The sequence below is a fragment of the Kogia breviceps genome, chromosome 18 (assembly GCF_026419965.1).
Source record: "Kogia breviceps isolate mKogBre1 chromosome 18, mKogBre1 haplotype 1, whole genome shotgun sequence".
Lineage (NCBI taxonomy): Eukaryota > Metazoa > Chordata > Mammalia > Artiodactyla > Physeteridae > Kogia > Kogia breviceps.
In genome coordinates this window covers 52,896,286-52,914,700 of record NC_081327.1, presented here as the reverse complement: position 1 = coordinate 52,914,700, position 18,415 = coordinate 52,896,286, and the positions used below count along the sequence as shown (strand labels likewise).

The 18,415-nt window shown below is 39.4% G+C and overlaps 1 protein-coding gene across 2 annotated transcripts in view; it reads right to left on the bottom strand.

Annotated features, from left to right (window-relative positions):
• The window catches only part of CDH13 (cadherin 13), a 1,008,956-nt gene that overhangs the window by 713,255 nt on the left and 277,286 nt on the right, over positions 1–18,415 (bottom strand). The window lies entirely within an intron of this gene.

Genomic DNA, 18,415 nt, shown 5'->3' with positions numbered 1-18,415 from the left:
CAAACTAGAGGGCAAGAGAGCCAGGTTGATAAGGTCCATGCAGGCCAGTATCTTGTGGCACAGGGAGAGTGGAAAATGGTAGACAAGTGTTTCTGGAGGTGCCAACGGGCTAGATCTGCCCCACCAAGATTTCCAATATATAAGATAGGTAAATATTCATAGAGTTTGTATGAGAACTAAATAATACGATCCACAAAAAAACGTATTACATTGTATAGCACATCATAAATAATTTATAGACATTAGCTACTATTATTATATTCAAGGCTCTGTAGAAAAATCCTATTCATCCCCTGCTTTGTGAATAACAAAAAGCACCTTTTCCCATAAGCTTGGTATCTGAATTCATGTTAGAGCCATCATTGCAGTTGAGAGGACAAATTACCTGCATGAACACTAGCCAGCACTCATCGAGAGCTTACTATTTGCCAGGGATGGTGCTAATTACTTTCCAAGTGTTGTCTCATTTAACACAACAGTTCCATTAGGGAAGTAATTTAAACTCATCCTTTTACACATGAGAAAACTAAGTAGGCTAGTAGGATTAAGAAAGCTTCCAGCTTACTCTTTCCCTTCGCCGTGTCCTCAAGGCCATTCTCTATGTCTGCGTCTTTATTCCTGTCCTGCCCCTAGGTTCAGAGTGGCATGGACATATATACACTACCAAAAGTAAAATAGCTAGCTAGTGGGAAGCAGCCGCATAGCACAGCACAGGGAGATCAGCTTGGTGCTTTGTGATCACCTAGAGGGGTGGGATAGCGAGGGTGGGAGGGAGACGCAAGAGGGAGGAGATATGGGGACATATGTATATGTATAGCTGATTCACTTTGTTATAAAGCAGGAACTAACACACCACTGTAAAGCAATTTTACCCCAATAAAGATGTTTTTAAAAAAAAAAAAAACAAAGCTTCCCAAGCTCACATGGTACAAAATTGATAGAAGCAGTATTTGAACCCAGGCCCATATATCCACAGCCAGTGTCCAGGATTCACTGTTTACAAGAGACAGATTCTTCAGAGTGAATCCTGAGCAACTTGATCAGCATGGAATCAGGTCATCTGAGTGCGAAAATATGTCTATGCATTTATCATTGTCAAAAGTCCTTTCAAGAGAATATGCTGTAATTGTACATTTAATTCAGCCCCAGCACAACACAATGTTCCAGTGAAGCATACAGCAAAGTGACATGTGTTGAGATTGTGACCCTGTTGGGAGGCAGTCTTGTAAAACTTGCGCTAAAGAAAAATGACAAACAGATGCGGTGGTTTATTGGCCTCATCTCTTGTGGCACTTCTGTGGCTCCCGGGAAGGCAATGGAACACTTAAGAAGATGTGCTGAGCACCCCCAGGCCCTATGGGCATATATGATAGCTGTACTAGCAAGAGGATTTATGTTCTTTATGCCCTTGAGTATTCACCATACTTCCCATTGGGGAGACAGTCACGGACGGATACCAGAGAGAGTATGGGGCAGTGACGAATGATCCCCTCTTTGGAGCTCTCTGGGCTTCCCTCCACTCGGGCCAGGCCTGCAGCTGCCTAGGGAAGCACGTGAGAGCCCTGTGGATGCTGCACGGAGGGAAGTGGGCATCCTGACACAACGAAACTAACTGCCATAGACCGAGCCTGTGCATGCTCTAGTCTGAGAATCTGAATGCGGCCACTTTGGGTGCTGCTTACCAGGGCGCCCAACACTTTCACGGTGAGCTATGGCTGACTACCGGTATCCACTGCTCATGTCTACACCTCCAGAACAAGATGGGATACATTGTAGGAGGTCAATTAATATGCGTTGAATCAATGAAAAGCCAGCCGTTCTTTGGGAGTGGAGACAGCCTTTCCTCTACAGACACTTGTAAGGCGTCTCAGTGGGGGAAGTATAGTAAGGAGATGCCCTCTTGTCAGTACATAGTCTCACAATGATTCCACTCACTTTGAGACAAGACCCCTACAGACACACACACAATCCCCAAAACATGACTCTTCCATCCTATACAACCTCATCTCCTGGCCACAGATGATTGATCCAAGGAAAGGTACCCGAACCAATAAAATTCTCCTCAGGGATTTGAAATTCAGGACATAGATACATAGCAATGGGTAACATCCAAGCTGAAGCATGTCAGAGGGAAATTTCTAGAAGGTTCTCCAGCATGCAGACATGTTTTTATCTCCTTCCCTTATAAGTCAGTCCCTCCTTTTCTTTCATGCGCGTACCGCTATCCCACTGTTATAGGTTGAATTGTGTCCCCCCACCAAAATATGTTGGAGACCTAATACTCAGTACCTCAGAATATGACCTTATTTGGAGATAGGGTCTTTATGGAAGTAACAGGTTAAATGAGGTCATTAGGGTGGGCCCTAATCCAATATGACTGGAGTCCTTATAAAAAGGAAAAATTTGGACACAGATGCAGATACTCACACAAGAAGACCACCATGTGAAGACGAAGGCAGAGATCGGGGTGATACATCTATAAGCCAAGGAATGCTGAAAACTTCCAACAAACCACAAGAAGGTGAAAGACAGGAATGGAACAGATTCTCCCTCACAGATCTCAGAAGGAACCAACTCTATCTGTACGTTGATCTTAGACTTCTAGCCTCCAGAGTTGTTTGATAATAAATATCTGTTGTTTATGCCACACAGTTGTGGTACTTTGTAAAAGCAACCTTAGCAAACTAATACATACGCCAACAACACTCTTCTTTCTTTATTTTCCTTATATGCCAAATATCAGAGTGGGTTCCTGCTGCCTGCTTCCAAGAGAAACTTAACTGACACTCCAAGTAAACCATGGTGAATATTGATTCTGATTTTAAATAAAGTATCCAACTGTTTGTGTAAGGATTGTGGCTCCTATCAAACAATGAAAGCAAAATGGTGTTTGGAAAGCAAAATTGAGTTTGGAAAGCAAAGCAACTCATAATTACCACAGAGATGCTATATCACAGAGACCAAAGAGATTTACTTAGACCAAAGAAGAGAGGACTACAGAGCAGTCTTTCTCAGCCATGTGAAGGATGGGAAAAACAACTTTATTTCTCTATTTCTAGCACAAATGGCAGAAAAAAGAAAGAAACCCTTGAGGGCAAATAAATTGGGGTTTTTTTTGGTCTATAATTTTATATAAAAGACAATTATAAAAATAAATGTATGCATTGAAATATCAACCCTATTAAAAATTGGCAGGAGATCTATTATGGGTTGACTTATATGCTCCAAAAAGATATGTTGAAACCCTAACCCCTGCTACCTATAAATATGACCTTATTTGGAAATAGGGTCTTTGAAAATGTAATAAAGTTAAGATGAGGTCTTTTGGGTGGGCTCTAATCCAATTTGACTGATGTTCTTCTAAGAAGAGGGAAATGCCATGTGAAGACACAGACACACAGGAAGAACACCATGTGAAGACAAAGGCAGAGACTGGAGTAATTCAACTACAAGCCAAGGACAGCTGGAGCCACCAGAACCTGGAGGAGGCGAGGAAGGATCCCCCCTAGAGCATCTGGCTGGAGCATGGCCCTGTCAACACCTTGATTTTGAATTTCTAGCTTTTAGAGGTGAGAGACAACAAACTTCTACTGTTTTAAGTAACCCCATTTGTGGTACTTTGTTATGGCAGCACTAGGAAACTCATAAACTCTCGCCCTCAAAATCTTGCCCTGGGTCACAGAGGAGGATTACTTGTGGTGATTTGATAGCAATTTGTAAACTCTGTCACAGAGCAGAGCTGGAAGATAGTCTCATTAGCCAAATCTCTTACAGTAGTATGAAAGTGATATTAATTACTTAAAAAGTCTAGATAGGAGATATACAAAAATAAGTAACTTTTTATCTCTCTAGGCCTCATTAAAATATTTTCAGTGAGTTAATGCTAAAATAAGCAATATTTCTACAATCATAGTTGAGCACTGGCTTAATTCAAGCCAGGAGGATTAGTTATTTGGTTTCTTCTGTTAAATATTCAATAAACATCCTGTTTTTGAGTGAAGTAAACAAGACAAATGAAGAAATTCAAAGAAGGATAGGGCATCCCAAGCAGCACCTTTAAAAGTGGCTGAGAGAAAACTTTATCTTACACTGTGTCATGAAACACTGTTCTTAGAAGAAAAAGAAAAGATTGCCATCATAGTTGATGAAGAACTCTTCCTTCACTTTCCAGCAAAGAACGTGACTCTGATCTTCTGATTGTTCTCAAATAATGATTTGTTTGGTCTAAAAATAGTTCTTCTGCAAGGATGAAAAAGAAATTTATTTTTCAGGACTATGTTAAAAGGAGCACACTGAACTCTAAAGGGGGAGAAAAAGATAAATCTATTGAAGGCATGCCATGTGTTAAATTTATTGCTGATGTTCCAAGAAAATCTTCCTTAATATTTTTAGACTGAGATAAATGTATTTTCAGATAATTTTAGAATATAAAGGAGTCTAAAGTGAACATCTGCTTTATTGTCTTGGTCCTAGAGTCAACCTTCTGGCTGAAAAATTTAGAAAGCAGATTTGGGGGAATAAATACATAATTTTGGCTTATCCAAATAGTTTACTCATGTGCTTGGGGAATAAAAATGATTTTTCATTTCTTTGTTTTGACAGAAGATTAACTTTAGAGGTACTGGCTTTATTAAGCATTGTATGACAATGTCTTTCAATGTCCATTAAATAATGCTTAGTACAGTAAATGTTAAATTACCATATCTCCATAAATACATGTGAAGTCCATATGAATGCCAAATGAATTCAATATGGTCACTTCTATTACAATAAATGCCAAATGAATTCAGAGTGATGAGGCACTTAAAATGTCATACAGTTTCAACTAGTCCCATCATGAATTCATTACTGCCACGTGACACCCATTCTTGTCAGGCTTTCTATTTTAAATAGTATTTTCAGCAGTTTGTAATAAAATTCCATTTGAGGACTTGATTCTTTTGGAAATATGGAAGATGACCTCTATAAGTCTGGAAAAGTAGTGCCAAAATAACTTTTGGTACATTGCAAAAGTCCACACAACCACCAACATGCAAGTTTAATATTTGAATAAAACATATATAGACTATATAGTTATGGGTGTTCATATTTTATATCCAAAGAAAATTTTAATTTGATAAGTTTCCTCCTTGAACAATAAGTTCTTTCATAATGTATCTCTGTAAAAATTTACCTAGTTTTGTACCATTCTTATTAATTGAGACAGATATACACATAATAGACAGATGGGAAAACTAAAGGACCGTAACTATTTTAGTCAAGACACAAGCATAGATTTACAGTAGCCAAGACATGGACGCAACCTAAATGTCCATCAACAGATGAATGTATAAAGAAGATGTGGTACATATATACAATAGAATATTGCTCAGCCATATAAAAGTTTAAAATAATGCCATTTGCAGCAACGTGGATGGACGTAGAGATTATCATACTGAGTGAAGTAAGTCAGAAAGAGAAAGACAAATGTCATATGATATCACTAATATGTGGAATCTAAAATATGACACAAATGAACTTATTTATGAAACAGAAACAAACTCACAGACATAGAAGACAAACTTATGTTTACCAAATGGGAAAGGGGGTAGGGGAGAGATAAATTAGGAGTTTGGGATTAGCAGATACAAACTACTATACATAAAATAGATAAACAACAAGGTCCTACTGTATAGCACAGGGAACTATATTCAATATCCTGTAACAAGCCATAATGGAAAAGAATATAGAAAGGAATATGTGTATATATATATAAAATGGAATCACTTTGCTGTACACCAGAAACTAACACAACCTTGTAAATCAACTATACTTGAATTTTTTAAAAAAGACACAAGGATGGATAATATCTGATTTCATGACCCAATATTTCCCTCTTTTCCAAAAGTATCAACTCTGCAAGTACTCTTGATAGTCCTTCTGTGAGTGGGAGGTAGTAGTAGTCAGATAGGTAGAGTGAATATAGACGGCAGGAGGAAAACAGAGCTGGAGAAATACAAAATGCAGACTGACAGATGTGACATCCAAATAGGTAGTAGGAATACTTGCCAACTCTTGTTGAGGAGTCATAGATCCTACAAGGGTAAATATCAAGCTAAAATATAAGCTCTGGTATTGCTAATATCAGCCAGCTAGCAATGATAGTATCAAAGTTAGGAATAAGGAAGAGAGACAGTCTTAAACTTTCTTTGAACAGTTGATATATTTTAATGTATGTATACTCTTGCAAAGACTTTGGCCTAGTGTTATTGGCAATAATTCAATTGTGTCTAATCTGTTACAGCATCCTTTGTAATAAATACATATATACGTATATGTATTTATGCAGTCTAAATGTAGATTCTGCTTAAAACATTTTGAACTTCACTCTAGTGATTATACATACAAATCATTTTTACTCTCAGTGAATTTCTAGGAATATGTATTTTATACTACTGAAATATAAATCAGATACGTTGACTTGAGATTTCATTTTGTTACTGAACCAAGATTAAGATTAGTTTTATATTTGGAGATACAACAATTTTAGTCAGCGTGCCCGCCAATCAGTAAAATATTTTATAACTAACACAGCTACTTATGTTTGAACCTACACTTTTGAGAAACTGCAGATGTCCTTCCTTCCATTATTCTATTCATCTACCTATACTTCCCTCTCTCTCTCTATCCACTCAGCCATCCCTCCATCCCTCCATCCATCCATCCATTTATTCATTCATTTACTCAACAAATGGTTTGCACTACTTTGTACTAGATGTTGTAATAGACATGGGGGGAGAGTATAAGATCAAAAAGACACATACTCTCCTTTTGAGGATTTTAACTGAGTGTGAAAGAGAAGTTACAAGACACCGGAAAAAGTGCTATAAAAGTTGGAGGTACAGGGGCTTCCCTGGTGGCGCAGTGGTTGAGAATCCGCCTGCTGATGCAGGGGACACGGGTTCGTGCCCCGGTCCGGGAGGATCCCACATGCCGCGGAGCGGCTGGGCCCGTGAGCCTTGGTCGCTGAGCCTGCGCATCCGGAGCCCGTGCTCCGCAACGGGAGAGGCCACAACAGTGAGAGGCCCGCAAAAAAAAAAAAAAAAAAAAAGTTGGAGGTACAAATCTCTAAGGAAGTCCGAAGGAGAAAACTACTGATTTCTTTCAGTAGGCCATGGAAACCCTCACAGAGAAGGCGACAGCCAAGCTGAGGCCACCGAAAGAACTGAGACTATCACTGGGAAAGGACTCTCCAGGCAGAGGCTGGAGGTAGCTATTTTATCATGGCTACTTAGCACTGCCCCTCCATCTGTGTAAATCTTCTGAAGTATTTTTGAGGGTAAAAATACTTTTGCTTGTCATGATGCCTCACCTCCATAATTTTTAAACATACGACAACATGGAAGGAACAAAATGAACCTTCTCTTCCTTGCAAATGAGACTTAGTATCAGAGGGGAGGGATGTCATTATACTGGGGTACCCTACCCCCACAGCAAAAAAAAGAGGGGTCTGGCCCAAAGTAAAACTAAATGAAAGCAAATAAAACAATACAAACCCCCTGATATATACATATTGAATATATATATATCACTAAGAACCTTGAAGAGGCTCTTTGTTGCTGTTATTGTTCTTTCATCTTTATAGAAATTGCCAATAGACGGTACAGAAAGTCTTGCTTAGTATCCCATAGGGTGATGCTTTCAGCTTTCACTCAGTAGTCTAGGAAACATCATCTTAAAACCTATTTCTCACTTGATCTACAGGTGTTGCTGAGATCTGCACTGTGGGTCTGCAAACTGTAGCCTGAGGGTTAAGTCTGGCCCATAGCTTGTTTTTGTAAATAAAGTTTTATTAGAACACAGTCATACCCATTTGTTTATATATCATCTATGGTCATTTAGGGGACACAATGGCACCATTAAATGATTAGAGTAGAGACATTATGGACCCCAAAGCCAAAAGTATTGGTTATCTTGCCCTTCTCAGAAAAATATTTGCTATTCCTGATCTGTGTTAAGTTCCAAGTGAGAAATGCCTTTGAACCACTAAAAGTTCTGCTTAATCTATTTTCTCCTCATGGATAACAAAAACAAAATATAATGCCTGATTTCATTTTTGTTTTGGCTAACAGGAAGCTCAAAGAAAATTAAAGCAATTTTATAAGTTCCGGTTTTTAGATTACCAGTGTCATATATTCTGTTCAGTTGATACTACTGACTTTATATTTGCCCCTCTGTATTTTTAAAATTTCTCTTGTGTAGATGTATTTTTAAGTACTTTATTCAGTGTGGTTTGTATGAACTGCACATAATACTTTGTTAAATGAAGTAAGGAATGGATAGATAGTTACAGATGAAAAAGATGGATAGACAGATATAGAAAGGGCTATATATCCATCCATCTGTAACCCACTAATCAGTTAAAAACAAATAAGTCTACAGGTGCATACAATAAAATATGTATAGTTTTATAAGGGGACAGGATTGGGCAGGTACCCAGGGTTTCTCAACAGCGGTATTATTGAAATTTGGGGCCAATTGTTTGAGGGGGGGACGGGGGTTGGCCTGTGCATTGTAGGATGGTAACAGCACCCCTGGCCTCTGCCCACTAGATGCCAGTAGTATACTCCTCCTCCATGTGAAAACAAAAATTATCTCCAGACATTGCCAAGTGTCCCCTGGAAAACAACTCCCCACGCCTACCCCAGTCTAGAGAAAGCAGCTCTCTTGTGCTTTATCTCCATTTCTTCTGCTCTGTTACGAGATTAGCAATCTCATGGCGTCTGCCGCAGCTCACTGAGGACCCAACGTACCGGTGAAGGTATCGGGCAGCAATCCCCTTTCTATCAGGTTAGGCCATGCATGCCTCTGTGAGTCCTCCAGCAGAAGTCCAGGACTGGGGAATATAATACAACCAAATCCTATAAATGGGATTTTAAATTAGGGCCCTTCCACAGCCTGTTCATTGTGCTGTACAAAGAGAGGTGAGCTCTGTCATGTACTCTCAGCCCTGGTAAGATGCTTCTCCTGATCTCTAATGACAGTAATGAATTAAATAATGGCTAAGTAATGAATTGGGTTATTTCCTAAGTCTGGAGATCAAGAGAAATTAAATGCTCAATCTCAAGGGGTCTGAGTTGATAAAGGGCTATTTAAATGCCTTCACAGCAGAGGAAGCAAGACCTGAATAAGATGCAGACTGACAATATTGCCTGCACCCTCTTTCTCAGTAGATTGTGGAATCAGCTAAAGCTGATAATTGCAGAGGATGGAAGAAAATGTGAGGTTACCTCAGTGATCTGGGAAGCGAAATCACTTGACAAAGGAAACTTGGTTCATTATGAGCACATTTTGTCTTGTTTACACTAAGCATCCAGATACTGAATTTAGAGACATCTGTGTACTTGATCATAGCAGTCTAAACAGTGTCTCCATTTGCTATAACCTTAAGGGCAAGGGCAGACTTATATTTCTTTGTTCCCCAAAGTGTCTTGGACATAGTAAGTGCTCAATAAAAATTTGATTGACTTGATAGAAGCTGGTGGTTTGATCCACAAATACTGAGTCAAACATACATTGTCTGATAATAGCTGAGTCCTCAGAGCCTCAAGTAGAAGGAAGGAGAGGCCTATTTTACCCAGAGAGGATTTTCAGAGCCTTATGCTAGTAATTGCACATTTTTATCATGAATTATTTTTCCATTTGAGTCATATAAACTTTCACTATTGGATACTTAGTCTTATAAACTGAAAGACAAATCTTGCACAGACATTTCAATCATTTCAACAAAATTATATTTTAGGTTGTCTATCCTGCAAAGGGTACATTATGAAAACTGATCTGTTCTATGCTATCACATCTGACTCATGCCACTAAAGCAATATATAACACATATATACAGAAAGAAGAAATCATGTCTATATTTCTTTTCTATGCAGGAGAAAGGAGTCTGCAACAAAGACAATTAGAATGGAAGAATGGAAGATCAGTCAGTGGGAAATGACAATAATTCTAAATGCTAATCTATCAAATCAAATATGTAATTAAATGTATATAATTCAAAAGTGTAATTAGTCATGCATCATAAGATCCTTCGGACACATATTGGTAGTGTTAGAGCAGAGTTATTATAATAAAATGAGAATCAATTAGCTCATCCTTTTGTAGGCATACAGATAATTCAGCTTTTCCAGGGAGGCAATCAAGGATACTGGATAGAGCATCAACTTTGGAGTTAAACAGAACTGAGGGCAAATCTAGGGATCACCATATTCCGTCTCAGTGACCTTGGGTATCTGACCAGAGGCAATGCAGTATCATCAGAAGAGGCTAGATCTACTGGAAAATCTGAGTTCCAAACCAGACATCATAACCCACCAGCAAATCACATATTCTCATTGAGCTTCAGTTTCACATCTTTACAATGAAGTTATTCTACCTCTACTTGGGTATCTTCCTTGTTTTACTGGCATTATTACTCCAGGCCAGGGCATATACAACATGGTTTATATCAACCAAATCAGTGCTCCCATCGGAAAGTGAGAAAACTGCTGTCAGTGGGGGAAAAGGATGGTCTTCTTAATAAATGGTTCTGGGGCAACTGGGAAAAAAATAACTCTTGATCCCTACCTCACACTATACACAAAGTTAATTTGAGATAAAAATTAATCATGAAAGCTCAAGAAGGCAAGCTTTTAGAAGACATAGTAGAAAATGTTCATAACCTTGGGGCATGCAAATATTTCTTAAACAAGACACAAAAAGCAGCAAGTTTAATAGGAAAAATGAATTATTATTATTCATTAAAATATAGAACATTTGTTTATCAAAAGACACCAATAACAGACTTCCCCAGTGGCACAGTGGTTAAGAATCCACCTGCCAATGCAGGGGACATGGGTTCGAGCCTTGGTCCAGGAAGATCCCACATGCCGCGGAGCAACTAAGCCCGTGCACCACAACAAAGACTCAATGCAGCCAAAAATAAATAAATAAATTTATTTATTTTTTTAAAAAAAGACACCAATAAGAAAGTAAAAGACAAGTCACAGACTAAGAGAAGCTCGCAATACACACATTGACGAAGACTTAAATTCAGAACATGTAAAGAACTCCTTAAACTACCATTAAGGGAAGTTCCTTTTAAATGGAACTGGAGAGCGCCTTGGGTCTGGATATAAGCAGTTGAGACTGGAACTCAGTGAAGGAGCAGGAACAGAGAATAGACTCATACCATGTAAGAGACCCAGCATATTGCGTGGAAAATTAAAGGAAGGAGAAATGGGAAGGGAGGAGGGAAAAGACAATGGTGAGGTGTGAGAAAAAGAGAGCTGGGTTTACGCAGCCAAAGAAAATGAGTCTGGTGCCTGAAGGACATTTAAGAATAGTCAAGTTTAATGTTTCATGGGGAGTTGACACAATCTCCAAATACAACTTTCTAGAATTCAGTAAAGTGTGATACCCGCATGGTGCTTTATGCACACGTTTGTGAAAGTAATGATGGGGGCTATCTTCTATGTGTGGATTGTAGAATATGAAAAGGATGACCAGGCAAAACAACTAAATAAGCAGAAGCATGATCTTGGAGCTAGAGGTGACCAATGATGCGTGAGCTCCATGAAATGCCACAAATTTCATAGATGTCACGGAACATTCACAAGGCATGGAATGGAGGTTTGGACTAATATTATTTAGATTTTATAGGATGTGAGATCCCAGGTGATTGCTTCTCTCCCATTAAGCTTTTTGAGAGCAAGGTATATAATAGGAGCTCGAAAATATTTCATGGAAAATGAATGAATGAATGAATGAACGAGCATGTTCATGAATGAAATTTAGGCATTTTGTTCATCTTGATCAGTTTTCAGAGTTTTGATCACTTTTTTACTTCTTATTTTGCTGGTGTCTTTTCATTTGTCCATTTTTCTATCATTCACCAGACGCTCCCAGTCATATGCATGCTGTATTGTCCATCTACAAAGAAACATTTCAGCTCAAATGTGCATCTTCTCCATTTGGGAGATGAGTTGCAGTATAGTATACAGCAATTCAAATGCATTTGCAAAATAATTACTCCTCTTTCATAACACGAGGCCTGTTATCTGAATAAATGTTTCCCTAATAAAGCTTGCAGCTGGGTTGAGTTTGAGAAATACAACAATTAGGAGTCATGGGACAGGAGCTCAAAAAAGGGTTCCCTTTTAACACCAGCATTTGCTTCCTACATCCCTGATTAGGAGGAACGGGGCCTGCATGTGACTCTGCCAACACAGTGCTGATTGCTAATCAAGTGGCCATGGTATGTGGGAGCAAAAGAAAATTAGAAAACAAACGTAGATGCTGATTAGTTTTCTGCAAACATCTTGAAAGATGTGTGAGGCGGGAGCCAGCTAAGGTGAGGCAAGTAAGAAGAATCCAGCGCTCTCCGCTTTGCCAACCTCACCTGAGTCAAATCTGGAATTAAAAAACTATGGAACCGGGGGGATCGCAAAACCCAGATGAACCTATGGGGCAAATGTTAATAATAACAATCACAGTTACAACTGTTAAAGTTTGCATCCAGCTTTACCACTGAGCAAGTACAATGATGTTCACTAGCTCCTTCTAGTCTAATAATTACTCCATGAGTTGGTTGTTAATTTTACCATCTCCATTTTACAAATATAAAACACTGAGATTCAGCAAAGGGGCAATTTGCTCAAGGCAACATATATGTGACTGAATCAGGATTTTTACTGAGGTCTTCATTTCCAAATTGGGCTTAGCATCTGACCTATAGTGGAATGAAATAGGCCCACACAAGACAAGGGCTTGTAAATTCAACAATAGCAATAATAAACAGAATTTGAGAAATGAGTTTCAAAAATTCAGAGATTAAGGGAACTGGGGCTAACCATTAGAGCTAGAGGAAACCAGTGGGAAGGAAGTGCTTTTTAAAAACACCCATTCTGGAGGAAAATGGAAGCAACCAGGATTGTGGAAGAGACAGACATTTAATTTCTACCCATTTATAGGTTCAAGTCCTCAACTCTGTACTTGAAAGTGTATACTCAGGGATCTCACCTGAATATTTGGTTTAGCTATGTGGGTACTTGTTACTTTGTTACTGTTCTGTCAGCTGGCACTCCTGTAACTAACTTACCTACCAGATTTTTGGAATATTGGGAAGCGAACACAAGTTCTGCCCCTCATTTTACCCACAGAGTGTTTTGTGAATGACACACAACCTTTATGAGTTGATTATCTTTCTCTTTCGGTGGCACCCAGAGTTACCCTGGAGATGGCTAATTCCAGCTTCTGAGAACCAATTGTGCACAATTTTCCCCAAATCCCCACTCAGTGATGTCATGTCGGTACCTATTTCTGACTTGAGTCATGGTGGGAGTATTTACACAATGGAAATAGGCAAACGCTACAAATCAGACTTTTTTTTTTTTTTTCCAGAGAACCAGTTGTCAAACAAATAGCAGCACATTGCTTGATATATTTGTAATGTCGTTGTTTTTTTTCTGCACATTGATTTTCATTTTTTTGCTTAAATACATGAATTTCAAAAGGAAAGCACATCATTACTGTAGATAAGAGAACAATATGGGCGTACCATATTGAAGGTACCCTTAAAGACAGGGGTACCTAAATAGAAGGTACCCTTAAAGATAAATCTCAGCTGAAACAAAACAACGTTAGGACATTCTTAACCGGATAGTGGTGTTGCAAAAAAATAATAAACTTGTGGTCTACTTTCTCTTCTGTAAAAAAGGAGATTAGCAAGCGTGGAGAGGTATTAAACATACTCAGAAGCTATGGTGAGACTCTCTACTTAAGGTAAGAGAATTGATAGAGGCAAACTGCTATGACGCATCTCATAGAGAACTGGTAGTCTGTGGAGCTACTTAACACTGTGACCACTGCTTTCTAGAGCCATTTTACACACCAGAGGCAAAGCTCCCAGCGTCTTGCCCAAATTCCACAGGCCCCACCCTGTTTTACTGTGCTCCAGACAACTTCCGATGGCAGGGTCTCCAGTTCTGGGTCTGGGGACTCTTCCCAGAACCACAGAAGACTACTCTGCCTGTGTATATGGCAGTCTTGAAGCTTCTCTGGTGGGAAGTGCCTTGGAATTAACACCCCTTTCATGGGAGTAGCTCTCAACCAAAGGAGTGGGAGTAAATACAGTCAGCGAAAGGGCACTGATTGATCAATACCCCTTTTCCTCTTTCTTCAGGTGGGATAATTCTGAGGCACATCTTCTAGGTTGTTTCCCAAGTTTTCCTACGGGACTCGCTTTAGTGACCTTCCACAGCTTCATATTCCACCCTGCATTGACTCTCTCCTTTCTCCTCGTCTCCTGTCCATTTCTGGAGCCCCCTGGCCCTCACATCAAAGTACTGGCACTCACATCTTTGTCTCTTCTTGAGGACTCAACTGAGACACACACAAACTTATGTCATCTCAGGTGTCCCCACTGGACCAGGCTTTGGACAGCCATGTCCTCACGGAGAGCCAACACTGATGCAGGCCATGTGATGGTGGCTTTGAGTCACCCACAGACTTCCCATACTTCAGACACTCGGTAGAAAGCTCGAAATGGAAATTACTTCATTATCTCCTCTAAGATAGGCTGAGACCATTGATATTTGAGAGGGCTAATCTAAAAGAATTAGAGGGCTAATCGAAAAAAAACATTGATCATTTAATCCTCTCAGTTCACTGAGTTCTATTCCCGAATGAAGTCTGATCACCAGGAAGCTTAGCTCTCTGTGGGAATGCATTCACCTTATCATGATTCCTTTCCATGTCTTTACTGAGGTAAGATATACAAAGTAACCAGGCAAAGAATGTTTTTACACCTCTGGCAAAATAGCTGTTGAGAAGCTGTACCTTGTATACTCAGAGCACTTTTCAGCAGAGGCTCTTACAATACATTCCTACCAAAAAAAAATGACAAGAGGAAAATTTTTTCTCTTCCATTAATTGGCACACTTTTTAAAAAAAAAATCAAACAATGAGAAATTTAAGCCAAAATCTTTCCATTTTTTCCATGGTTAAGTGGAAATTCAAAGCAAATTTGGTACTAAGTTTTAGTAATTATATCCCATTATTGTTCTTCTGTATTATATTTTATGTCTTTTTAAAATATTTACCTTTATGCAATTGTACTTTAATAAATTATTTGAAAACCAAAATCTTTAAAAATAAATGCTGTGGACATGATCAATGAATAAACAACATTAAACCCATAAACAGTCAAAAAGCTGTCTTTGCTACAAAATATCTTTAGAAGGGAACAAGTAGATACTATGAAGGTTTCTCAAGATCATCTGCATTTGGTTGACAGCAAAAACAAAGTCCCTGCGTGTTCAGAGATAACACATGAAGGATCAACAGGTAACCTCCATGATCACTGGCTTGCAAAGATATATACATGTATTCTATCACAAATTATGTGTCTCTACTATGTGCTAGGTACCATATTAGGGTTAGTAATAGCTCTCTGAGAAAAGAGATACTGATGCTCTTCTCATGGAATTTAAAATTCAGCTAGATTCTGTGTGTGTGTGTGTGTGTGTGTGTGAAAATAGCCTCAATTAAAGACTGCCTAAACTGACCTCTACTGAAAAATAAAACAGCAACAAAGAGAAATAAGGAAACAGCTTTGTAAATGTGATTGTGAATATTTACGTAAATGGGTCTTCATATCTCTGAGGCTGGCACGTTGTATGAGTCATGGCTTGTGTTATAGCTGCTCCAGAAAAAAAAACAACAACAACCCGGAAAGCAATGTAATGAGTGTGGCCACCCTATCAGCAGAGAACAGGCAATTATGGGTTTAGTTTAATACAAGTTATTATTTTTATTTTCTTAACAGAACAGAATTGAGAACGCTGTGGTTGCCATTTGTTTAATGGTACACGAGGTCTTGACAAGAAATTGAACACTCTCCCGTGGCATCATTTTGGAGATGTTGCGCTGAGGTCATGGCACAGAGGCCCTGATGAAGAAGCATCTCGACCCGTGGCATTACGTTCCCATGGACTTCTTCTGAGTCATGACTCCCACATATTTAACTAGTGAGGTGAACTCTCAGAGGATTCAATGATCCACAAAACTTGATACCCAAGGGGCAAACTGATGGACCCAGCCTCCCCCCACATCTATCCTTGCCCTAAATCCACGCCAGTATGACCCCCTGTATGGATAATACCCATAAGTAGAGCTGATTCTATCTAGTCTCAGAGTGCAGGTCCAGACTGCCTTATTCACAGACTTTTGTATTTAGGACAGAAACTTTTTCATAGGAACTTTTGTGGCCTAGAGAAGTGGTTCTCAAAGGGAGGTCCTGGAACAGCAGAATCACTAATTTAATTATTGGACCCCATTTCCAACCTTCGAGTCAAAAACTCTGACCATTTTAATGAACACATAGGTGATGCTGCTGTACATGCAAGTTTGAGAACCACTGGCCTGAGAACCAGAGTTTTCTGCATTATTTTCCCACATAGGTCCTTTTAACTTTCTTCTTTAACCGCACAGTGCTAGGAAAACATGTTGGAGGGCAGCTATGTCTCATTTATCCAAACAGCACACAGGTCTTGAGACCAAAGGACATTTACATGAACAGCTGTGAGCTATTTTATCACACAATTGAAAACAGGCCCCCAGAATCATTTGATTCAGCCACCCTAAAAGGTCACACAGCCCCCTCGCTCAAAGGTATATCATAAAAAAGAGAGAAGAAAAAGTTGGCAATGCAACACACTGACCTTACAATTAAATTTATATGCTCACTCTTGGACCCAAGTACGTTAATTGCTAATAGCTCAGCCCACCATTTTAGACTATCGAATTATTTTTGATTCCTGAATCTGTTATCAAAAGTGTCAACGAGGGCTTCCCTGGTGGCTAAGTGGTTGAGAGTCCGCCTGCCGATGCAGGGGACGCGGGTTCGTGCCCCGGTCCGGGAGGATCCCACGTGCCGCGGAGCGGCTGGGCCCATGAGCCATGGCCGCTGAGCCTGTGCTCCGCAGTGGGAGAGGCCACAACAGTGAGAGGCCCCCGTACCGCAAAGAAAAACAAAAAACAAAAAAACTGTGTCATCCTCTATTTTAAAGGAGAAGTTCATGGGAAAAGTTAAGGTTTTCCCTTATAGATTAGCTAGAAATAGCTAAACTCACTTGAGTCTTGAAAAATAATCCCTATATTTCTTTAGAAATTACTGCCTGAAAATTACACATTATAAAAATGGGGCTAGCAGGACTGAGGGGTTGTCAAAACCAAAAATGATGCCCAGTTAAGTTAAATTTGAATTTCAGATAAATAAGAAATTTTTGTATATGACCTATGCTCTTGACCACGAATGTTCAATGCCTTCCTTGAAAGCTTCCTTCAGATAGTAAGTCCACATCTGTCCTTATGCAAAGCTGCTGCATTCCTCTCACTAACTGAAGTGATTTTTTTTCACAAGTTAGCACGGAATTTATCAGGTGGCTGGACTGTAGCCCCTTTTTACTCAGCAGGTGTTTTCTGAACACCCACTCATGGCCAGACTCTGTGCTAGCTACAGAACTGGTGGAGAGCGCTCCCCATCCCATGGCTGTCTTAACTCCCCACAAAGAAACCCTGGAGGTCTAATTCTTGCTTCCCCATTGCTTACAGAACTGTCAGACTTCTGTTTATGCTAAGAGTATCAAGAGTTGAATGGCTGAGGTATTTTGCTAAGCCTGGTGCAGGTTCAAATCTTTCCCAGAGTAGATGTATGTGTTTTAGCACTGGGAAACAGAATTCCCCATACTTACCAGTGACTGTAAGCATTTTTTCTTGTTTGTTTATTATCAGACATGGTTTCAAAATAAAAATTAATATTATTTTCTAGTTACCTTCAATTACATGCTGACAAAATGCTATGGGGGTAGTCAGATAAAAGAGGTTAAGTACAGCTTTTAGCTCAGGAGGCGAGTGCAACCTAAGTATAAGTGAGGTCGAAAGCTGGTTTCTTGGGCAGAGTCACATGTGTAATTACCTAATCATAAGACTCTCTTTAAGATTATTCCCTAGGGTATCTTTCATAAGAGGAGATGGTGCCTTTTTTGTTTGGATTTAGCTTCAGTGGCGCATTTTCACCCTCTTCAGAATAGAAAGAGGACAGTTTTTGTGAGTACCAGCAAAAGCTGCCCCTGTGGAGAAACGATGAGGCCAGAGATCTAATATTAGAGTACGCAGGTAAAGGCAAGTTTTAGGCCTCAGAATTTTAATCTAATTTGGGAATAGGAGTGATTTATGTCCTATCTGATAGGTCATCATTTCCTGAAAAGGAAATGGACAGAGGAAGATGTTTAATCCTCACTGCCCTTCTTACCTGGGGTGAACTTGGACATTGATTTATTTAGGCATCTTCAAAACTTCATGGCATTAATTTTAAGCATTCAATTTAAAATGA